Source organism: Schistocerca nitens, chromosome 3 (genome assembly GCF_023898315.1).
Source record: "Schistocerca nitens isolate TAMUIC-IGC-003100 chromosome 3, iqSchNite1.1, whole genome shotgun sequence".
Classification (NCBI taxonomy): Eukaryota; Metazoa; Arthropoda; class Insecta; order Orthoptera; family Acrididae; genus Schistocerca; species Schistocerca nitens.
This window is the reverse complement of record NC_064616.1, coordinates 392,459,937-392,485,441: the sequence shown is the minus strand read 5'-3', so window position 1 is coordinate 392,485,441 and position 25,505 is coordinate 392,459,937. Positions and strand designations below refer to the sequence as shown.

Below are 25,505 nucleotides of genomic sequence, written 5' to 3'. Positions count from 1 at the left end.
AGGCTGCTATTCTCCCATGGAGACGATCGTAGAGATGCTGGATGTAGTCCTGTGGAACGGCTTGCCATGCCATTTCCACCTGGCGCCTCAGTTGGACCAGCGTTCGTGCTGGACGTGCAGACCGTGTGAGACGACGCTTCATCCAGTCCCAAACATGCTCAATGGGGGACAGATCCGGAGATCTTGCTGGCCAGGGTAGTTGACTTACACCTTCTAGAGCACGTTGGGTGGCACGGGATACATGCGGACGTGCATTGTCCTGTTGGAACAGCAAGTTCCCTTGCCGGTCTAGGAATGGTAGAACGATGGGTTCGATGACGGTTTGGATGTACCGTGCACTATTCAGTGTCCCCTCGACGATCACCAGTGGTGTACGGCCAGTGTAGGAGATCGCTCCCCACACCATGATGCCGGGTGTTGGCCCTGTGTGCCTCGGTCGTATGCAGTCCTGATTGTGGCGCTCACCTGCACGGCGCCAAACACGCATACGACCATCATTGGCACCACGGCAGAAGCGACTCTCATCGCTGAAGACGACACGTCTCCATTCGTCCATCCATTCACGCCTGTCGCGACACCACTGGAGGCGGGCTGCACGATGTTGGGGCGTGAGCGGAAGACGGCCTAACGGTGTGCGGGACCGTAGCCCAGCTTCATGGAGACGGTTGCGAATGGTCCTCGCCGATACCCCAGGAGCAACAGTGTCCCTAATTTGCTGGGAAGTGGCGGTGCGGTCACCTACGGCACTGCGTAGGATCCTACGGTCTTGGCGTGCATCCGTGCGTCGCTGCGGTCCGGTCCCAGGTCGACGGGCACGTGCACCTTCCGCCGACCACTGGCGACAACATCGATGTACTGTGGAGACCTCACGCCCCACGTGTTGAGCAATTCGGCGGTACGTCCACCCGGCCTCCCGCATGCCCACTATACGCCCTCGCTCAAAGTCCGTCAACTGCACATACGGTTCACGTCCACGCTGTCGCGGCATGCTACCAGTGTTAAAGACTACGATGGAGCTCCGTATGCCACGGCAAACTGGCTGACACTGACGGCGGCGGTGCACAAATGCTGCGCAGCTAGCGCCATTCGACGGCCAACACCGCGGGTCCTGGTGTGTCCGCTGTGCCGTGCGTGTGATCATTGCTTGTACAGCCCTCTCGCAGTGTCCGGAGCAAGTATGGTGGGTCTGACACACCGGTGTCAATGTGTTCTTTTTTCCATTTCCAGGAGTGTATATCTATTTATAAAAGCAACCAAAAATTCGGTTGATGTCTTTGTAAGAGACAGTCTCCAATCCTCCCAAACTATGTAAGTGAAGACCATATGTGGCTTAAGTTCAGTGAAACAATATCAACAGCACACGAGAGATTCATACCAAATAAATTAATAAGAGGCGGAACTGATTTCCCATGGTACACGAAACACGACAGAAAGCTGCTGCAGGAGCACCGAAAAAGGCAAGTATAATTTAGACGAATGCAATATCTTCCAGATTGGCGAAGTTTTACTGAGGCTCGAAATTTAGTGCTGATTTCAATGCGAGATGCATTTAATAGTTTCCACAACGAAACTCTCTCTAGAAATGTGGCGGAAAATCCAAAGAGATTCAGGTTCTATGTTAAGTAAACCAGCGGAAAGGTTCAGTGAGCGATTAGGAGGAGGAGGAGGAGGGGGAGGCAAGGGACTCAACCCTTCGGAGCAGGTAAAATCGTGGCAAATGTCCGGCATGGCAAATGTCCGGCGTGGCAAATGTCCGTACACCCTCTCCGAATGCCGGACATTTGCCACGCTGGACATTTGCCACGCTGAACATTTGCCACACTTGCCCCGTCGCCAGGTAGCGATCCCTCAGGTAAGGGACGCCCTTCCTCATACTTCTTCTGTCCGCTTTCAAACCGCCGACTCCACATCTTACTCGATACAACCAACACGTAAGGAACCTTCTTCTTCGACGTCTTGGCCAAATACAGAGCTTCTTTTCTGCACCACCCGACGCAAGCGGCTGCCACTCCAGGCGGTCGAGCAGGAGCACGAGTAGCACAGGGGCATGGAGAGAGGTAGCGAGCGACCCACACCTGCCGAGCGCCCACACTGACAGGCGACACGCCCCTCAACACTGGGGGAGTCGCGCAGAAACCTCAAATAGTCACGGGCAGTCTGTACGGACGACCCGTAAGGCGACGCGCTGCCAGCTTTGCAGCCGTTTCCAAATACAAAACTGAAGAATGCAGTGACCGCAAGAGGCGAGCTTGGCTGCCCTAGGTCAGGCGTTGCGATGCGGCAGGATGGATGAGAGAAGAGGGACGGGTGCATGTAAGGGACGTGGCACCAGTGGTGACGTGTTAGCCACACCACCACACCCACAGTGTCTGCAGTACCGAATCAAGAGACATGTCAGACGCACCACCAGAGTCGGGCATGGCAGGACTGTACAAGGAAGAAAGGAGGACTACTGTAAGATGTCAGCCAGGCGGGTCCAGGCACTCGCGACGTGGCGAGAGGCGATGACACCTGGGGTGAGTTCATCCTGCACTGGTGGTCTACGCTCAACTGATGCGGAAACACGTGCAGCCATGTCCTGTTGCTGCTGTAAACACGGGGCACCACAGGTCCTGTTGAGCTGCTGCCAAATCGTGAGGGAGAGGCGAGAGGCAAGGAGACTGTCCCTCTGCGTGACAGAGGGACAGTCTACAGTCCCTACCTGCACAACGAGTTTATTCCCTCCGCCCGACAAGTAGTCCAACACGGATGTCCTGCAAGTGCCCCAAGCCAATAGTGGAGTGTATAAAAGTGCTCGAAAGTGCCACGTATTGAACAAAGGTAGTGTGTGGTGTTTTTTTTTTTTGTTTTTTTTTTTACAGCGGGCCTGATTTTATACTCATATTACCTTTATGTAATTTTTCAAAAATGTTCGTATTTTAATGATAGAGAGTGATTTCTTAAAATCTGTGATGTAGCGAAAAGGAAACTTTACTTTCAAACTGGTCTTTTTTTTCTAACTAAAGAAAATATGGACCAATGTTAAAGAAAGGACTTTTCCACAGTAATCCGACGTTCAGTAATGAAACTTAAAAGTATTTTAACCACTTTATAGGATAATATCAGAAATTTCAATCATATTTGTTGGTCAATTTGCAAAAAAAAAAAAAAAAGAAAATATTTATGAAGTGCCAAAATAAGTTGGGGAATGTTGTATTACCTGAACTTGGTTAAGTTTCTCATGTAAGTAGCTTAAATTTTTCAGGTTTAAAGATTTTATATGTTTTTCTCTGTCTTGTAGATCATTTCAAAGGGGAACACACTTACATTAAGATACTAATAATTTCAGTGCACAAAAGTTGATTATCGATTTGTATACATGTTTTATTCAAAAAGTGGTTCAAATGGCTCTGAGAACTATGGGACTCAACTTCTGAGGTCATTAGTCCCCTAGAACTTAGAGCTAGTTAACCCTAACTAACCTAAGGACATCAGTCACATCCATGCCCTAGGCAGGATTCGAACCTGCGACCGTAGCGGTCTCGCGGTTCCAGACTGCAGCGCCTAGAACTGCACGGCCACTTCGGCCGGCATGTTTTATTAGAAGTATGTATTTGTACAGGAGCATGTGAGAGATTCTTGAGATTTCGAATGTTTAGAACGTAGAAAATAATCATGTCTTTGGTAACAACTTCAAAATGGCACTCACATAACATTTAAAACGGAATGCTTGACCTAGGGAATAGATGAAATGACTTGCGTTCCGCTTAAATGCTAAATCAAATCATGTATGTTGCGCAATGATGTTTCAGAAGGGCATGCGCCTATATGTTACTGCGTTAGGGTTGTGTCGATATTCACTGAAGGAGAATAATTTGTTAATAGCTAATAATTTCCACATATTATGTTGTATATATTAGATGATTAGGATTTTGTGTAATTAAAATTAGTGGTCAACCATATATTTACATGACGCAGCTCTTGCCACTATGATTAAAATTTTTTTTGAAAATGCACTTCCAAAGCAAGGACACTTACTCATCATTTTTTTCTCAGAAGGGGAAGGTTATGTAACGGCTCCATGTGAGCAGCTACATGAGTTGTTACAAGAGTCACACGGTCAAACCACACCTGGGTGCCCTTCGGACACTCAGGGAATTTTAATCCGGAATTATGTTCTATTATCGCTATCAGAATAGTCTGCAAATGTGAATGTGGGTCGTCTGCTGATATATGCGTGGGCTTTCTGCTGTGGGTCCTCTGAATGTGGAGATGCAGTTTAGGCAACCATTGTATCACGTAGAGTGCGACTGCACTGGACCAGAGAGACATAAGTTCCCCGCGCGTTAGCAGGCCCCGTTAGGTTGGCAAACAGCCGCTGTGCAGACTCTCTGAGCCCTCCGCCCACCGTGTGTGGATCCCGGATGAGGAGAGACGGTTAGACATTCCCTGGTGAGTACAGACACTCTGCGTGATGGCTCCTATAGTCATCTTAGTTAGGACATATAGTCAGGTTGCATAAAATTGCTGTTTTTTGGTGTCACTAATGATGGGCCAGCATTTCATATAACCGTACCATTAATTAAAGTGAGTTATTTTCATGATCTTATTAAATAAAATGTTGTAATATAAAATACTTTGTCTCACAGCAACGTCTTATTTCCGTTACATTTCCAGTTAATTTATTCAAACTTTCAACTTAAAGGTAACCAATAATCAGAAATTTTGTAGTGATATTTGCTCATGCAAACGGTCGTAGGCGTCTTTCACAAAAGATACAGGTGCCATTTTCAAGCTGAGGATGCCTGCCAAAGCTTTGCAGAAAGCAAGTATTATGCATTTTGTGCTTTACTTTCTTTATACCTCCGTTCAAAAAACTCAAGACAGTAAGAATATGTTACTGACTGTTCAAAATCAGCTATATCTTGGAATTCAGAATACGTATTTACTAAAAAAAGCTATAAGATCGTTTTTCTCGGAATTTTTGATGGAGATTAGAGTCAACCGACTAAGTCTGAAACGGTCTGCCACATGTTATAAACAATACTCTCCATAACGGTCTCATAATTGAGGCGCTGGGGGCTAGATAATGGTAAGCCACATTAAATAAATTTTGTAGGGATTACATGCTAAGGTTCAAAAATTTTCATAAATAACGAGATTGACACAAAAGTATGTCCATTGTATTGTAAGGTACTGCAAAACTTAATGTAGACTTGTTACATGAAATATAACGGTTTTAACTAGTGTGCTTAGTGTGAAACACTACGAAGTACAAGGAATACATATATTTTTGAGGCTTGTCATTGTATACTATCAAAGTTTCAGATTTCCGGAAAGCTTTTGACACCGTTCCTCACAAGTGACTTCTAATCAAGCTGCGGGCCTATGGGGTATCGTCTAAGTTGTGCGACTGGATTCGTGATTTCCTGTCAGGAAGGTCGCAGTTCGTAGTAATAGAAGGCAAATCATCGAGTAAAACTGAAGTGATATCAGGTGTTCCCCAGGGAAGCGTCCTGGGACCTCTGCTGTTCCTGATCTATATAAATGACCTGGGTGACAATCTGAGCAGTTCTCTTAGGTTGTTCGCAGATGATGCTGTAATTTACCGTCTAGTAAGGTCATCCGAAGACCAGTATCAGTTGCAAAGCGATTTAGAAAAGATTGCTGTATGGTGTGGCAGGTGGCAGTTGACGCTAAATAACGAAAAGTGTGAGGTGATCCACATGAGTTCCAAAAGAAATCCGTTGGAATTCGATTACTCGATAAATAGTACAATTCTCAAGGCTGTCAATTCAACTAAGTACCTGGGTGTTAAAATTACGAACAACTTCAGTTGGAAAGACCACATAGATAATATTGTGGGGAAGGCGAGCCAAAGGTTTCGTTTCATTGGCAGGACACTTAGAAGATGCAACAAGTCCACTAAAGAGACAGCTTACACTACACTCGTTCGTCATCTGTTAGAATATTGCTGCGCGGTGTGGGATCCTTACCAGGTGGGATTGACGGAGGACATCGAAAGGGTGCAAAAAAGGCATCTCGTTTTGTATTATCACGTAGTAGGGGAGAGAGTGTGGCAGATATGATACGCGAATTGGGATGGAAGTCATTACAGCAAAGACGTTTTTCGTCGCGGCGAGATCTATTGACGAAATTTCAGTCACCTACTTCCTCTTCCGAATGCGAAAATATTTTGTTGAGCCCAACCTACATAGGTAGGAATGATCATCAAAATAAAATAAGAGAAATCAGAGCTCGAACAGAAAGGTTTAGGTGTTCGTTTTTCCCGCGCGCTGTTCGGGAGTGGAATGGTAGAGAGATAGTATGATTGTGGTTCGACGAACCCTCTGCCAAGCACTTAAATGTGAATTGCAGAGTAGTCATGTAGATGTAGATGAAACATTTGGTTTCACTGATCACAATTCATGTTGCTCTCAGCCTAATCTAAGATACTGCCATCAATTAATTCAGGTTCATTTACCTGCTCTAGGGTTTCATACTGAAGGATAAATAATGTCCATTAATGTACAGGTCCATGGCGTCAGGAAGTTCTTTTCCTTATAGAAATAGGCCTACAATATTGTGGTGTTAAGGTCAAAATCCACTGTGTCTGCGTAGGATGGCCACACTTCTTAAGTTCAATTTCGCAGGACTCTCAGTGAACAGTGTGCTTCTGGAGAACTGAATTAGGGTTTGGGACCAAAAATTTGAACTCCACGCTTCTGAAAAGTTAATAGGATGTCCACCCATTACTAGATTTCTTTTTGTTACGTTAGGCGTTGTCAGTATTCCTCCTTACAAAGGAAAAAAAAGGCAAAAGTTAGTAACAGCATGAACTTACGAAACTAAACTGAACAGTATAGCAGTATAACAGTTTGTAATGGCAAGCCACAGTAACCACTATAGCAAGCACCTAGTGGTATCCATCACAAGCGTAACAATCACTTACAATCAATGAGCTATAAATAAACATCTTACAAATTGGACCACTGTTATGATTTCATGAATTATTTGGATTATTTAGGAGTACTACATGTACTGCACTGTCGTGACAAGTCCCCATGATCACACGCTATAATATCGCATGTCACATAATTACATATTGTGGATGCCTGTTTCTGATGATGATGCCATAGACCATGGATTTGGCTGCTCATACACATCTAGAATCCTATCGTCACACATAACACACTCTTCCTTACCGGTTCCGCAAAGCATTATTTCATCTGAACAAGTGTTGCTTTTCCATCTGCAAGGCGACTAAAGCACAAAAATGATATGGTGAGTCTTGGTGCAGTACGTGAGAATAGAGTGTGTACTGTCATCTACTGATTCCTTGAAACACTAATCCACCAGTGGCTTGCCATCCTCTACGAGATATGAAAAATACAAAAGTCTCAATATTGCTCAGTGTCTGGCTTACCATTCTTTATCTCCGAGTACCTCAATTGTAATGAGAGTTGTTGAGTGATAGGCCAGTGGGGCCCAGTGACTGACTGGGGGTCGAGAGAAATACTTAATTATACTACAGTGACACATCTCGTCATTGCTAACTTGGGCAGATACCCAGACGCCCAGCAGCTGGCTGGCTTCCAGCCCAACAAAGAGGTACATGCGTCAGCTCCCCTCAATAGTGACGTCAGGCCGGTAGCAACGCACTGCCGCGTCAGTCAGCTAAGCTCATGACGTTATCGGCGCTCTCGTTCTTGTGCTGCCACTGCGTTCCCCTGTTGAATACCCTTCCCCGGGTGACTCAAGCCCAGTTTGCCTCCACAATAGTGAGAAGGGAGGACTGCCATAGACAGGACCCAAACCACTGCCCCTGGCAGAAGTCTTGGCGTAGCAGGCGTGAATGGCAGGTCGTTGGTGATGTGGCACCAAGTCCCACCTGGGGAACTTACTGTGAGAAGGAGTTACCCTACCCTGGTGTCAACCTAATGCCTGAACATGGAGGTGCCCTGTCATTTCGTCGTCTAGCATAGCTCTGGGGTCATGGTAATGCTACTGGACTCTGAATGTATCTTCTTCAAAACTGACAGTTATTTCTAAAGCTGCAGGGAGCATTAGTGTTGCTCTATTACCCACTATAACATTGTTCTAGCCTTGATGTGGTGACACTCTCCTGTCTACTGCGGCTATTACCACTGTGCAGTGCAAGGTTCTGTTGAGCATGGCTAGTCCCTCTCAGAATCCTTCTGTGTACATATTCCTATGGGCTATATGTCACCACACTGCACTTTCGGGCCAGTGGTAACTAACACAATGCCTTACGGCAGCTTGCTTACAAATTTCCACAAGTCTTACTTAAGACATTTTCCCACTGCCTAGGGGAGACTTGGCACCTTTGGTCTTGCTCGGGACCAGTTCCCCACAGTGACCACTTCCACCATCGTTACATAAAATATAAAACACACTCTCAAGATTGTACTAAATGGGCAATTTAAACACTATACATTTACTACATTAAATTTCATGGCTGCTTCGTTGAAAATTCTTCAGTAAATCTATCGTCTACTGTTTCTGTGCCCACTGCACTCTTTGCCCCTGCATGGCATCCTCTACACCTCCAGTCATCCTTAAGCTCTAAGAATTTCATTCTCCATGTCTCAGTTGGTGGACTGGGGGCACGACTCATCGTCTCAGATAAATAAAATGCGAAGATAAATCAGAGTCATTATGGCTCTAGGAATTGTGGCACTCAAGGTCATACTTAGCCATTGTTTACCGTCGAAATACTGTTCATCATGCTGCATTAGTTGCATCACTGTGATCCACCGGTCCTGGGCGGCCATCATCTGACTCAGTGAATGAACTAGACTTCATTCCCAGGTATCATTCAAGAATGTAATGTTTCGTTTATGCCACATCTCCGAGGGTTCATCCAGGCAATACAGCTTCTGTTGTGTTATACTGAAAAGATTATCTCCCATCAGTGCAGCTGGTAAATGAAATGCTTGTCCCATAATATCACATATGGATGAATTAATTAATAACCTGTGGCCCTTTAGCTCTAAACATCTTGCTCCCATGAGCTTTCCTTGTTCATAATAACTTGCCACCACTATTATATCGTCATACACCGAGTATACCCAATGTAGATCTGCTAGTTGGAACTACAGCTTTGGTTCCATCACCTCCTTTTGACATGATCGGCCCTGTGCCTTGCCTGTGAAAATTTCATGGCGCTTGAGTTTCCTCCTGTATATATCTTGCGAGCAGAACATATGGTGACCACCCCATTTTTGCACTGCTGCAAGGTCTCCCTCGGTCATTACCACATGCTGATCCCTGTCTTCTGCTATTAGTGACACACCATCTTCATTTACCTGCTCAAACGTCTCCAGTATTTGTAACCTAACTGGATAGGTGTGCTCTGTGTAACACCTGAGCAATACATACTTGTCCACCACCTGCACCTTCACTGACATGTACAACCGTGCAGTATATGTTTTTACTTCCAAAGTTGCTCTATTATAGTAGAAAGGCAGGTTTTAATTGCTAGGCTCTGCTAATAGCTGTAGTTCTGACGGTAATTCTTTCTGCACCTTCCTTCAGGTATTTCTTTGGTGACAGTATAACTGGACTCGAAGGCGTATGTAGTGCCTGATGAACAGCTCCTTGCAAGCTCATCAACTCCACTCTTGTATATCAGATACTATATCCAAGTGACTGCTATAGTCTTGTTGGCATTACTGTCACATCCAGTAGTTTCATCTAGGCTTGAACTGCCTCTAAATCTTTATTTATGGTGCTAGCTGATGTACTGTCATAATCCATAACCTCTCTAGTTAGCTGTCGAAGCATGCATATGTTGTTCAGCGCCGGCCGTTGTGACCGAGCGCTTCTAGGCGCTTCAGTCCGGAACCGCGCTGCTGCCACGGTCGCAGGTTCGAATCCTGCCTTGGGCATGGATTTGTGTGATGTCCATAGGTTAGTTAGGTTTAAGTAGTTCTAAGTCTAGGGGACTGATGGCCTCAGATGTTAAGTCCCATGGTGCTTAAAGCCATTTGAACCAATTTTTTATTTTTATTTTTATTTTTTTTATTTTTTATTATTTTTTATATTATATATATATATTTTTTTTTTTTTGTTCAGCACAGCACTCCAAACTTAAAATCAACGTGCAACGCCACTCTACAGTCACCCTATTCCCTTCTGCCAATTCGCTTCCGGCTTCCACTGTCTTATTCAGCTCACATACATCAGTTCCAAATACTGCGTTGAGTATCCTTCCTCCCACATCTATCCATCCCCCTTTTTTTTTCCTTGTAATTCACGTGGTACCATTCCTACTGTTGTTTGCATTTGCCCCTTTACGATCACATACACTATGAACAACTTCTTGTTCTTCTCTAACACAATGCTGAGACCTCCACTACTCCTTGCTGACTGTTGAAAACCCAAAGATATATTCTCGAACATGATTAATTTGTTGTGTAGTTCCCACACATTGAATATCAACTTTAATGCCCATTTGTGACTAGACACTACCATATTCTGCTGCCTGAAAGGAACTCTTCTATCCAGCTGAAGATCTTGCAGTGTCCCTCCTGCGCATGCTTAATAATATAGAGTGATGGGTACCTGCTGGTCCAGCATCGCCCCCTTCTCGATATAAAGAGAGAAAAGGTCCATTATAGTCAGCACAAAACGATTCCTTGCTGGACTTTGATTAAGTGATAGTAACACATCCAGCTCAATAAACCGAAATGATTCTGTTGCTCCCAGCAACTTCTGCAACAATATTTGTGTTTGACATAGATCTGCATGTTAAGCACACTGCACATAATTTTTTGACGTACTGACTGACATCATCTTTCCTTGTCTTCCACCAGTACTTTTCTGGTACCCTCCCACTTGTTGCCTTTCAACCCCCTTACCCAACAAAATGTAATCACGCATTTCTCTCGGTAGCTCCTGCTTTAGCATCGCTAGTACAATCACACATGGTCCTACACTCATTGTCTTACAAAACAAACTACTCCCACATGCTGAACTGCTGTTGGTTACTGTACTGCTTAAATTCTCTATCAGCACTCTGCATTGCTTGCCACTCAGCAAGGTCCTGATCTAGTGTCTCTTTCTCCACAAGTTCCTGCTAGTGTGTCCATATTTTTGTGCTTCTTACCTGATTTGTGGATCACTTCATACTCAAGTTCACCGAGCTCTAATTACCATCTCATCAGTCTACTGGATGGGTCCTTCAAACCTAGTAACCACTTCTTCCTCCTGTACAAATAACATTGCATGTATGTCACTCCATACACCAGGCTAAGCATCTCTCTCTCCATGGTGGACATAATCTCTCCAGACTCCACTCACCGTCCTTGATGCAAAGGCAATAGAATGTTCTTCTCCATTGATTTCCTATCTCAAAATGCATCCGAGAGCATGGTTTGGCCCATTGTATGATATAAATTCCTCCTGAAAATCCAGGAAAACCAAAACTGGACTCGACGTCAATACTTCCTTCAACTTATCAAATGCTTTCTGACACTCCTCAGACCACACAAATTTGTTGCTCTTCCTCAGGGGGTGACAAGATCTAACTCTAGACTCTGTGAATCCAACTCAAATCCCTCACACTTCTCTGCTAGTTTAGTATTCGCAAAAGTATTCTCTGTTCTCAACCGCGCTACCTCGTTAACTAATGATTGCACAGCTTTGTGTCTGGTGACACCTTGGGTCTCTGACAACGCTGTTACATTACCCTTACTCATATTTACGAATTCCACAATAACAACCCGACATAGAAAGAACAGATCACTCCTTCGTTACAGAGACTATCACATTTATATCTGGTGTCTAATTACGAGCCACCTGAACTTCCTGGACTGACTCTCCAGACTCTCCATATAGTCAAAAGGATGACATGTAAAGCAAAGAAGTGCCACAGATTTGGCACAACTTAATTACTCTGCGCACACCATCTGGCTCTAACTATTGATCCTCACAATTACCCATAAACTTGGAGACATCCACCGATTCCTCTAGCCTAACAGTAGTAACTTTGCAGTAACGATGTCCGTGACTCTCAACCCCTTGATTGTCACCGAAACACAAACAACAGTTTCACTCACCCCAAAACGAAGATCCCGTAGGCTACGGTTCAGACGTCGCACTGCGGTGGGTGGTACACCCTCCGCTGTCCACTGGCGGTGACATCAGATCCCATGAAACCACTGGTTAGGGGTAGAGGTGGAATGACCAGCCGGTGGGGCCCAGCGACATACTGGTGATCGAGAGAAATATTTTGTTACACTTCAATTACACATCTCGTCCTTGTCAAACAGAGGCAGACACGCAACACATATTTTAGTATATGACTCGTACATCAGCCTTCAGTATCTGTTTTACGTTCCCATATCCATATTTCCAGAATAATGAAACATGTAGCTCCGTGTATTTGTAACGGCGTCAAAGAAAAATAATCAACTGTTGGACCAAAAATAATTTCTAAATGAATATTCTGCGTTTAGTAACAATAAGAGGAACATCATATAAAATTAATATATAGCATGTAATGACCTACAGGATGCATCACAACTAATAGAGAAAACAGATACAGGTGAAATTAGACGATAGTAGAAGGAAAAACGTTCCAGCAAACATGCGCCCGCAAAGGAGCCGTTTGCCATATGAATGGGAGTGTGTCTTTGTAAGCTACCACTGACTTCAGTATGAAATATAGTTATAGTTAGTTCGAATCTATTTGAAATTGGGGTGAAATATCACGTATGGCCTTTGCGGTACATTTTACTGCTGATGTAATAAGGCATGTAATGCGTGAATATCGCCAGGGTGAATAGGTCGACGAGAGCCTGTACTTCGGACTCCAAGATATCCTGTCCGCAATTCTCACGATTTGTCTGTTTGGAGTAACTTCGGGAGTGATTTGTACAGCGCTACCGTTGATACCGTTGAAGAAGTGGAACAGCGAATTGTACAGTCTCCTCAAGATTTAAGAGATCTGCATCGAAATGCGAGGACGACACTTGAAACACCTCTTTAACAGGAATGAGTGTACAGTTTGTGACATGTAGAGTAATATAGTGAAGTAGTATTGCGTTTATTATTAAGGTAGGTAACGAGTGAAACTTGACACACATTAGATGCGGTATCAGTCGAAAATATTACGTTTCAAGTACATTTCAACTAACGAGGGCAGTATTTCATTCTGAAGTCAGTCGCGTATTTTAAAGACACGCTTGCAGTCACAGGGTTGGACAAAAAAATGGAAACATTGTGATAAATGCATGCTTGAAAATAAATGAAGATGCTAGCCAAACCAGAGGGTAGCGCTGTTGTATTTGACCTCAAACAGCACCTGTGCAAAATCCTCAATATGTTGCAAGTTCGACTGTGGGCAGAACAGAGTTCTCCATAGTTGTGTCCGAGCAAAGTGAATGCGAACGCTGGAGAGCTGTAGGTGCTTGTACAGTGGGTGCTTCCGTAACCAAGGGAGCAAGAATGATTGGTGTTTAAAGAGACATGCAGACGAAAGTTGTTTTGAGTGACGGTGACAGACGATCACTGAATATGACCGTCGCGAGAAACTGGACGACAGCTGCAAAAGTCACTTCAAAATTGATTCTCACACTTTCGAACCCTGTCAGCACCAAAACAACACGAAGAGAGTTCCATAAGGAGCAGGGCGAGTAGGAGTTTAAAAATCACTCATCAGTGATGCAAATTCCTGTATCAGGGAAACATGGTGCCGAAGCCATAAAACGTGCACTACATGGCAATGTAAGAACTTCATTGAGCCGTATGAGTCTCGTTTCAAAATCTTTCCAAATGCTGACCGATTTTACGTCTCGTGAGTGAAACATGGCCTCAGTTCGGCGATGACTGGGGCAACAATATAGTGGTACTCCATGAGCCCCATGGTTACCCTGCAAGGTCGCGTTATTGCCAAGGATTATGCGACCATTTTGGTTGATCAGATCCATCCAGTGGTACAATGTTTGTTCCTCTGATGGTGATGCCGTGTTCCAAGATAACAGGGTGTCTATTCACATAGCTCTCATCATCCAGGGATGGTTTTTTGAGGACGATGATGAATTGTTGTACCTTCCTTTGTCACAACAGTCACCAAATGTCAAATTGTTGAGTCCTTATGGTCTACTTTGGAGGGAAGGGTGCGTAATCGCTATCCATCTCCGTCAGCGTTACCTGAACTACCCCTATTCTGCAGAAAGAATGACGTAAGATTATCCTGAAAACTGTACAGAACCTGTATTTATCCATTTCGAGACTACTGGAATTGTTCTGAATGCTAACGGTTTCCTAAACAGGATGAGTCATGGCACTGTGTTGTGTTTTTGGTCCAGTGCTGGCTTGTTTGCATAGCCTTGTTTATTAAAAAAATTTTGCTTCTGCACTGGTGGAAAATATGACAACACCAAAAAATAATTAATGAAGATTAATGGAATTTGGTAATAATTTGTCTAGTCATTAACATTGCAAGATCACGGGTTGTGGATGACGCTGGAATTGTCCGGTGATATCCCATACCTGCTCGATTGGAGACAGACCTGATGATCGAGGAGGCCAAGGAAACAATTCGACACTGTGTGAAGCATGTTGGGTTACAACAGTAGTCTGTGAGTCAGGGTTGTCCTGTTGGAAAACATCCCATGGAATGCTGTTAATGAATGACAGCGGAGCAGGTCTAACACCAGACCATAGTACAGTTTTGCAGCCAGGGTGCGTAGGAAAACCACGAGAGTGTTCCTGCTGTCATGCGAAATCACATCCCAAACCATAACTGAAGGTGTAGTTCCAGTGTGTCTATTACGCAGATAGGTTGTTGGCAAACCCTCGTCTGGTCTCCTAATCAACACACGGTCATCACTGTCACCGACGTAGAATCAGCTTTCTTCAGAAGATACAACAGACCCCCACTCGGCCCTCCAATCAGCTCTCGCTTGACTCCACTCAAGCGGCAAACGGCGGTTGCTTGGGGTCAGTGGAATGCACACTACAAGGTGTCTATCTCGGAGCTGTCCTTGAAGTAACAGATTTTTAACAGTTCTTAGTGTCACTGTGGTACCAACTGCTTTTCAGATTGCTGCCGCAGATGCAGTTCGATGGGCCAGTGTCATACGACGTAGACGATAGTCTTTCTTCTCGGTAGTGCCACGAGGGCGTCCGGAGTCTGACCTTCTTACGTGCATACATTTTCGTGACCACCGCTGCCAGCAATACATACAGGACTATATTCCGGGCGGATCTTTCTACAATATCACGGAAGGAACGTCCAGCTTCCCGTAGCCCTGTTACACGACCTCGTTAAAACTCAGTGAGGTGTTGATAATGGCGTCTTTTTCGCCTTAAAGGCGTCCTTGACTAACGTCAACTCACCACGTCCAATCTCAATGGTAAGTAACGCTCACGACCGCTACAGCGTACATTTAAAGCAAACTTTGTTTGCATCCTCATAGTAGTGCTACTAGCGCCACTCATGTGGGACTCGCGTCAAATCTGAATAGACATCATCTTCAGATGTAGAAACACGTCTACCAGTTTTCTTTTATATCATACGACTCCTTCTTAGTGTTGCGAGTTTCTCCGTCAGTATATTATCTAGCCTTTCGCCAGTTTCAGTTTTCACTGTTAACTGTGTTACATCTTCTATATTTCGCAGAAGTATATAATTAGAATTCCTGCATACAACACAGACACAAAACAGAATAAGAACCAGAGGTTGAAAATGCCGCTACAGTTGTAAGGTGAACACGGGGCCACTAGCACGGCAGTTCATTATTTGAATGAGTGATTGATATTTAAAATGAAAAACGAAGAAAAGGAAACACTATGCGTGGTAAAGGAACATGTTGAAGAGGTCAGTACAGAACTACAGTAAAACTGACGACGTAAAATGTATGTCTACACCATAAAGCGCAATGAAAATTTTCCTTTTACGCGAGTGACATGCAACTTTTTAATTTTTTGGGGGTTTACAGGGTGATTATAATTAAACTTGCAAAACACTGTAGAAATAACACCACTGGTCAGAATGAATTCAAATTGCAACGGACTATTATCGGAAAAGAGGGAAAACGTATGGCAGAAGAAAAAACATTGTGTGAAGATTGACCAATAGATGGCGCTGTATGTGTCAGAATACGTAACTGAAAACACCTGTCACGCAGACGACACATTGAAGTTGGTATAAACATGCCGGGTGCACGGCTTTTCCTCCTTTCGCGTCTGCGACGTTCGCCATGACTGTCTCAGTGCGGGATTGCGCTCTGCTTGTATTACAAGAATGATGAGTGTGCACACGTCGCTCTGCAGAAGTTCCGGACACTGAACGGTTTGAAAAAAGGCGTTGGTCCGATGACTGCCGTTAGTATGGAGAAAATGATTCGAAAATTCGGAAAGACGGGTCCTTTTGGTGTGCAACCTGGTAGACGGAGGAAACGAATTGATTTGACGTCAGTGGAAGCAGTGGCCACAGCAGTGCAGGAGCAGACGAGTGGTGGTGTGCAAACGTGTAATGCACGGAGAATTGCCCGAACATTGGACGTACCCGTGAGCACGGTGCGTAAAAACCTACGAAATATTCTTCTTTGCTATTCATTCAAAATTACCCATGTGTACGAGTTGCTTCCTGTTGACCTGCCAGCAAGAGAGACCTTTACTTCAGGATTTATTGCTATCATGGAAGTGGACAACAATTGGCAGTGGAAGATTTTGTGGACAGACGAAGAACATTTTCATATGATACGACATGTCAATACACAGAATTGTCAAACGTGGGCAACGGAAAATCCACACGCAAATCAAATAGTACCACTTCATTCTGAAAAAGTCACTGTGTGGTGTGAGTTTAAGGCATCATTTGTCATAGGGCCATATTTTTTCGATGAGACAGGTGCTTCCGGTACTGTAACCTGTACCGTCACTGGTAAGCGCTATATATAAGGTCCATCGTCGGAGGCGTGTTTGGAGGCAACCAGGTCAGGCTCAGCCTTAGACTACGACTGGGCGAATACCGTTTCGTGAGCGCAGGAGCTCGCAGATGCCCGCAAGGCCCGCCGCGGCTCTCTTCCCCCCCCCCCCCCCCCACACCTACCCCTATGCCAGCCAGCAGTACCCGCCCAGCCACGCACGTCACTGCACCGCGCGGAGCCACTCGGTTCGTTTAATTACCGTCGTTTCTGCTGTCTGTGTAGACATAGCGTTCGGTGTTTGTGATGAAACATAACTAGAGGGTGGAGAATGGCTGAGGAGGAGTTAAAATCGTTGAAACAAAAGTCCTTTGAACCCATACTCGTTAATCCACAGTGGGAAGAAGAGTACTTTTTTGTTGGAACGCAAAGCGAACCTCAGTATTTGATCTGCAATGCAACATTGTCTTCACGGAAGAAGAACAATGTGAAGCGACATTATCAACTGCTTGACGAGAAGGATATTGTTGGTTTGAATAACGAAGAAAGAAAAGCCAAACTAAACGAACTGAAGCAGAAATAGGAGAAAGACGTACGTATACATGTAGATAATTATGACATCGATTTATGTTATTACTTTTACTAATAATATGTTATGTGCGTTTTCCGGCACTTTTACCTCCTCCTGTGCGTATTTACAGGACGAAAACCTCATCATCCACAACGATGCAGCGATGACGGCAAGCTAACATGTAGCTCTTAAAATAGCTAAAACAGCATGGCCCTTCGAGGATGGAGAATTTGTGCAAGAATGTTTTGTTGCTGCCAAAACAATTTCGTGCCCAGCAAGTCCTCCTGTTCTTGAAACCGTAGTGCAGGTGGAACACAGATACGTCCGAGGTCGTGTCACACTTATGAACTCGGCACTGGTACACGGTTATCGGGATGCTAATCATATGTGTCACAACGTGGGTGTGTGGGACGCAAATGTAAAACGTGCTTACCCGAAGTTTGTGTATCCTCTGCCATGCAACGGCTATCCATGGACGGCTGAAACACAGTTTCGAACCACTGTAACACGTTCTGCTTTCATGGCCACAAATAGGATACAGACGTAAAAGATTAAAAAACTAACGCACTTGTATTTTAAACGTTACGTTATATTTACACAGACGTGTGTAGTTCAGAGGAGGGTTGCTACGTACGGATAGGACTTAGATTTTAATTTACATCATCTTGGATGTTTTTACTGTGATTCTGAATTAGCATCTCGATATTTGGTGTGAAATTACTGGTCATTAGGCGCACTGCACTAGTCAGATGAGCATCAGTAAGACTACTCCTAAGCCTCGATTTTGTCAGTTTCTTCATGGAGAAAACACTTTCGCACAAGTATGTTGTTCCAAAAAACTATACACACAAGCAGCTATTTTAAATAACAATGGAAACTGCTCACGTGGGAAATATTTGTAAAAGCTTCCCAAGGTTTCTGCAGTGCGGAACTTATCCTTCAGTACACGATTGCACTGAAATTCAGTGAGTTCCAACTGAATTTCAGAAGGCACTTTTTCAACGTTAAATGCTAAAGGAGTCGCAAGAAGGTTGACATCGCATTCCAGTCAATTTGAGTCCGGAAATCTACTATCAAAAATGCCTTCGAGAGACTGTAGCTCCGTTAAAAACCCATCAAAATGTTCTTTGAACCTCTCCTGTACCAAACTGTTTTCGCTAACAACTAGTGCAACACTCGGGAAGTGTACACTCGACACTTCTGACAGTTGCTTTGCCCACAAAAGCAGTTTTCTCTTGACTGCCAAAATAGTGTCAAACACTTCCCTAATTACCTTATATCTCTCATGCAAAGCTACATTTAAGCTATTCAAATGCTTGGTTACGTCAGTTTAAAACTTAAGGTCTAAAATCCACTGTGGGTCGTCCAATTCTTTCACTGGTTTTCCTTTCGCATCCATGAATAACGCCACATCTTTACGTAAATTAAAAAATCGTTCTAAAACAACACGTCGACTCAACCAGCGTACTTCACAAAAATATGGAACATCGCCGTATTCAAACTCGAGATCGTTTTGAATTGTCTGTGTCCCAAACCGCGCGGTCTGAGAATGTTAATTGTTTTCATAACCACGTCAATGATGCCAACTAATTTGGCACATTTTGCAAGCAAATAAGCACGGTGAAGAACGCAATGTATTGCTAGTAGTTCCTGCTGGAAACCGACGGCTTTCACCTTTTTCCGTATCAAAGCCACGACACCAGACTTACGACCAATCATTGCAGGAGCCCCATCTGTTGCAAATGATGAAATTTTTTCCCAACATAACTCGTATTTCTCTATTATATGTTCTACGCACGAAAATATATCGTCGGCCGTTGTTGTGTAATGCATTGGCACTAAATCGAGGAGTTCGTCAATCACATTAAACTAAACATCAACTCCTCGCAAAAAGACTGCAAGTTGAGCAACATCACATACATCAGTGCTTTCGTCCAATGCTAATGAAAAGAAAACCAAATCTTTGATCCTGTATCTCAACTGAGCTTCCACATCATGTGCCATTTCTTCACTGCGCCTGCTTGCTTGCTTGTCCGTACTCGGTTGTGAGTGCGAAGCGCTCTCGCAGCGGCACGGTTACCCCTCGTGCAGTGTGCATACCCAAGCAGCCAGACACATCGCACAGCTCTGCTACCCGCACTGCGTGGCCTTATAGCTGCTCAGCGTTGCCCTCGCGGCTCACCATGCGGGCAGCTCTCGTGCCCACCCCTGCCTTAGATACACTGTCCAGCGAGTGCAGCATGGGGGAGATTCCATGTTGTTTTGGAGTGGCATTATGTGGGGCCGACGCACGCCGCTGGTGGTCATGGAAGGCACCGTAACCGATGTACGATACGTGAATGCCATCCTCCGACCGATAGTGCAACATTTTCGGCAGCATACTGGAGAGGCATTCGTCTTCATGGACAAAAGTTCGCGCCCCCATCGTGCACATCTTGTGAATTACTTCCTTCGGGATAACGACATCCCTCGACTAGAGTGGCCAGCATGTCCTCCAGACATGAACCCTATCGAACATGCCTGGGATAGACTGAAAAGTGCTGTTCAGGGACGACGTGATCCACCAACCATTCTGAGGGATCTACGCCGAATCGCCATTGAGGAGTGGGACAATCTGGACCAACAGTGCCTTGATGAACTTGTGGATAGTATGCCACGACGAATATAGGCATGCATCAATGCAAGAGGACGTGCTACTGGGTATTAGAGGTACCGGTGTGTACGGCAATCTGAACCACCACCTCTGAAGGTCTCGCTGTATGGTAGTGCTACATGCGATGTGTGGTTTTCATGAGCGATAAAAAGGACGGAAATGATGTTTATGTTGATCTCTATTCCAATTTTCTGTACAGGTTCCGGAACTCTCGGAACCGAGGTGACACAAAATGCTTTTTGAATTAAAAACTTGCATCCTACTCGTGCAAAGGGAAATGTTTCATTGCGTTTTATAGTTTATACATAAATTTTAGATAGCTTCCACTCAGTTTTACTGCAGTTCTGTACTGCCCCATTCAACATGTTCCTTTACCAAGCACAATGCACTCTTAATGTCTTTCAAGTAACTTTCAATATCATCTTTCTTTTTTTTTCGTTTTTCATTTTAAATGTAAATCACTGATTCAAATTGTGCACGGCCGGGCTAGTGGCCCCGTGTACTTCTTCCCATCAACAGAAAGCAGTACTTTTGCCGCTCTGGTTTACCAGTTTGCTTTCCCCTTCGCGTACGCTACTCAGTGTTCTGCACTCGCAGGTAGCACACCGCGTCTTGTACTGCGCTCCGAGTCACAGCACGAAGTGTAAGTGTCAGCCGGCCGAAGTGGCCGTGCGGTTAAAGGCGCTGCAGTCTGGAACCGCAAGACCGCTACGGTCGCAGGTTCGAATCCTGCCTCGGGCATGGATGTTTGTGATGTCCTTAGGTTAGTTAGGTTTAACTAGTTCTAAGTTCTAGGGGACTAATGACCTCAGCAGTTGAGTCCCATAGTGCTCAGAGCCATTTGAACCATTTTGTAAGTGTCCTGGTATTCTTGGCATATTTCTTCAGCCAGGCAGTTGTCTGTAGAACTATCTGGTGTCACTCTGGCATTGACATGGGTTTTACAGCACCTAGCCCGACCGGTGGTTTAAAAAAAATGGGATATTTCTTTTTGTTTTTCATGTGTATTGCTGAGTGTTAAAATTATTTCCCATCTTTTGCTATTTTCAGTAAGATACCTGAAGATGGGCGTATAAGATCCCGAAACCGGTCGTATCCTAAATAAAAGAACCTTACAACTGTAGTGGTATTTTCAACCTCTGGCATAATGTTCAGTTGCGGATGTTCCTCCGACAAGATTGTATGTAGAATAAAAACATTGAAACAAGCTATAACTAAAATACCAAGAACACCTCATTTTCTAAAAATTCACCGGGAGTCTGTCTCTCATCTACATGTAACTATTTGTTTATTTCCTGCACAAATGGTGTCCAATGAGGATTGGTTGTTCACTCCAATGTTACTAAATCATTGCATATCATTCTTGTCCATCAGATGAACAGTGGTTACCTTAATTCTGATTTTATCTTTCTTTTTAATTAATCTGAAGGAAAACTATGTAGCATCATACTGTCCAAAGGGATGGAATGCCTCACAATCTTCCATTAATTCTTATAATGCAGAATAATTTAAGTAGTCGGCATAATCACATTTATTTCTAACAACATTTTCAGTTTGCGATGGAATCGGCCGTCCTCAGATCATAAAAATCCAGGCTGTTCTTAAGAAACCACGTTTCCGTCTCCGTCTAGTAAAGAACAATGATCACATTAAGTCCTTTCTTTTGCAGAAGTAGCTTGTACTCTATCATACAACAAGTAGCACTTCTTTGAAAGCATGTAGTATACTTAACTAAACAAGATTGGAAGCAAATATAATTTTTTCTAATGAAGTTTATTACGTGCAGTATTGTTTTTCTGCTTTAGATGATATGCAAGATTTTAATAAATAGTAATTTTACCCACTGAATTGATATATAATTAATGCTCGTTTTATTGCAGCTCCACAAAACCACAGAGGAAGGACTCAAGGTAGAAGTAGGCTTTGACGGACGATGAAAGTTGTTTCATTGCTTAGGTGCCCTAGACCTCATCAAATCAGTAGGATACGATATTTCAATTATAAACGGACAGGCAGTATTAACCTCCCGGGTATCGCAGATGAGAATTATACATTTATTCGTGTTGACATTGGATGCAATAATAGAAGTTCTAATAATCGTGTTTTCTCAAGTAGCTATTTGTGAATAGCTCAAAGCAAACTATCACCCCCTCAGCTCCTGAAACACTTTCTCTTAGGAATGTTTCAGTGTCGTTTAGTTTTGTTACCGATAATGAGCTCATTACGAAAACATGTTTACCGAAACCGTACCCTCTTACAGGTCAGCCAGTTTCCAACCTCATTTCATTATGACCAGGCCAGAGCTAGAAGAAAAGTTGAAAGCAGCTTCGGTATTTTCGCTGACAGTACTCCGTCAGATAGAGCTTCTCCACCGAGACACAGTGCTGAACATATTACTGACAATATGCACCTTCTAAAACTTTTTATCTTAAACGACTCCACGTATTTGTGCAATGGAGCAGTTGACCTGGAGGTTTCCGTGAAACGATGGCTGATAGAGAAGTGAGAAACAATCTTAGAGATTACTTTACGACACTTGATGGTGAACGGACATGGCGGTACCTACACATTGCAACCGAAATGTGAAACTGTAGTCCGATAAATGTACTTACGAAATTCCCCTCTGTAGTTAAAGGAGATAGTCTAGCATCTCTGGAATTCAAAGCATCAGAGAAAGGGCTTTTAATTTAGTAAATCTGATCACTTCTGTTTCCCCTTCATAGATTCCGAAGCTTCTTCAATTCGTGACAACTTAAAACCAACGAAATATTTATACGTGACGTAACTACTGTCACAGAATATATTTCAAATGGTTCAAATGGCTCTAAGCACTATGGGACTTAACTTCTGAGGTCATCAGTCCCCTAGAACTTAGAACTACTTAAACCTAACTAACCTAAGGACATCACACACATCCATACCCGAGGCAAGATTCGAACCTGCGACCGTAGTGGTCGCGCGGTTCCAGACTGAAGCGCCTAGAACCGCTCGGCCACTCCGACCGGCACAGAATATATTTGCTACTGTACAAAATGAAACTGGTGTTGTTGACTGAAATGTTAAATTGTGCAGAGAATGAAAATTTTTTTACGGTTGCCTTCAAAACTTTATTATTCGTTCTGTCACTGTAATCGGGCATTTTTCATTCCACAGCATTTTTGAGTCGGTGAAATTCGAATAACAACTTCGTTTCGTCCACAGACCAAAGGTTTGATGCTATTTCCTTTATGAGCGAAGTGCAGTCACGATATCTACTCTTAGAATACAAAAAGTAACCGAATTCTGTGAATTCTGTGACTTTGTCTCCGAGACTGAAGATAACGGAACTGCTGTTTCCGGTACATCGACTCTTAGATAGCGAAGGGTAGCATTCAGGAAGTTTATCTCCGATCGGTGTCCATTTGTAATTTCAGCGAGAAAAGTGTCTCCGCGACAGTCGCCGATATTTGGTGTCAAAACAAACGCATCTTTAACTGTGACGGTCCCGCGGCCGAAGGAACGGGCTCTCAAATGTATGAAGTTGTGTCAAAACTGAACTGCAGAGCCACAGTCCTACAAATAACGCCTCTATCGCCTGCTTTTAGTCATAGAATTACTTCAGTTAAAGTCAAAGAGGCAAATGGCTTCATAATATGATATGTAGCCGGGTGGTAGGTTCCAATTACTGTTCTCCATTAAATTCTTTGTGCTGGTCTGAAGGCGATGTGGATCTATGATGAATGGTGTTTTTTCACGATGACCCGCGGCCGCCAGAAACTATATAATTTCGATTCTTCTTAATTCTGATGTATGAGTACAACATTTATTTACTCATCCAGCGATCAACTCACAAATATATAGGATTTGTCATCATAATACAATGAAAAAGTTAAAAGTTCAGTGCAAACAGACACATTCCAATAGAACGGGGTTTGGAGAAGTAGCAGGAATCGGTTTGGTGGCTGGCGACTGGTGATGCCAGTGTGGGACTTGTACCAGATCGGACTGATAGAGGCAACAGGGAAGGTTCGAAGAAGATCAGCACGTTTCTTTATAGGTTCATTCAGCAAGTGCGAAAGCTTCACGCAGCTGTTAAGCGAACTCCAGTGGCAGACGCTGGAAGAGAGTCATTCGGCATCACGGTTTGGTTTACTGTTGAAGTTCCGTGACCGTACATTCCTAGAAGAGTGAACCAACATATTGCTTCCTCCTACGTGTATCTTACGAAAAGAATCTCAAGATAAAATTAGAGAGATCGGAGTCCATGTGGAGGCTTACCAGCAGTCGTTCTTCCCGCGAACCATACGCGACTGGACTAGGAAAAAGGGGAAGTGACAATGGTACACAAAGTGTCTTCCGCCACACACTGTGAGGTGGCACGCGGAGCATAGATATAGAAATAGGTAAAGATGATGTCGTTACGTAAAACTAATTCACACGCCATTAAGATGATTAAATAATTCATTTCTTATACAGGCAATGCGAATTTCTTGTCTATCTTGCAGGAGAAGTTCGTGTACTGTAATTAGAACTGATAGTAACCATGTACTGCAAGAAATGAAGTATCTCCTCCCTAGCGTTGTCACTAAACGTTATAACATGATGGATTTGTCATTGAAAAAGAAGTACCGAAAGTTTATTACTGAATTTAGCCAACAGTACATTTTTGGGCTACCAGAAGCATGTTCAATATTTTTACGTTTGCACCTAGCTGTGGGCAAAGACAGCTCTGAATTGGACTAAAAAATTAGAAAGGAGCCCGCATACAGACACGTAATAGGGTAAACTTAGTTACAGCACATTGATTTACTGCAGCTAGTCCCCATAGGAATCACTTGAAGAAAGGCCTAAACCGTGAGGGGGAGACATGAGGGGACGACTAACCACATGGCTAATATCCCGAACATCGGTTTGAGGCAGAATCCTTGAACAAATTCTCATTTCGAATATAGGAAATTTTCTTGAGACCAAGAAGCTTATGTCCAAGAACAGCATGGTTTTAGAAACCATCGCTCGTGTGAAACTCATCTTGCCTTTTTCTGACTTGATATATTGCGGACTATGAACGAAGGGCAACAGGCAGGTTCCGTATTTCTAGACTTCCGGAAAGCGTTTCACACGGTGCCCCATTGCATGCTGTTGAAGAAGATAAGAGTGCATAGAAAGGGTTCACAGATATGTGAGTGTCTCGAAGGTATGTTAAGTTATAGAACGCTGTATGTTGTCCTCGACGGCGAGTGTTCGTCAGAGACAAGGGTACCGTCAGAAGTGCCCCTGGGAAGTGTGACTGGACCGATGTTAGTGTCTGTATACATAAATGATTTGGCGGCACGGTGGGCAGCAATCTGCGATTGTTTGCTTGTAATGTGTTGTATGGTAAGGTGTCGAAGTTGAGTGACTGTAGGAGGATGCAAGACAATTC

At 43.9% G+C, this 25,505-nt stretch overlaps 1 pseudogene; it reads right to left on the bottom strand.

Moving 5' to 3' along the window:
- Window positions 1-2,449: 2,449 nt before the first annotated feature.
- LOC126249247 (uncharacterized) overlaps window positions 2,450-25,505 on the bottom strand; it is a 189,812-nt pseudogene continuing 166,756 nt past the window's right edge.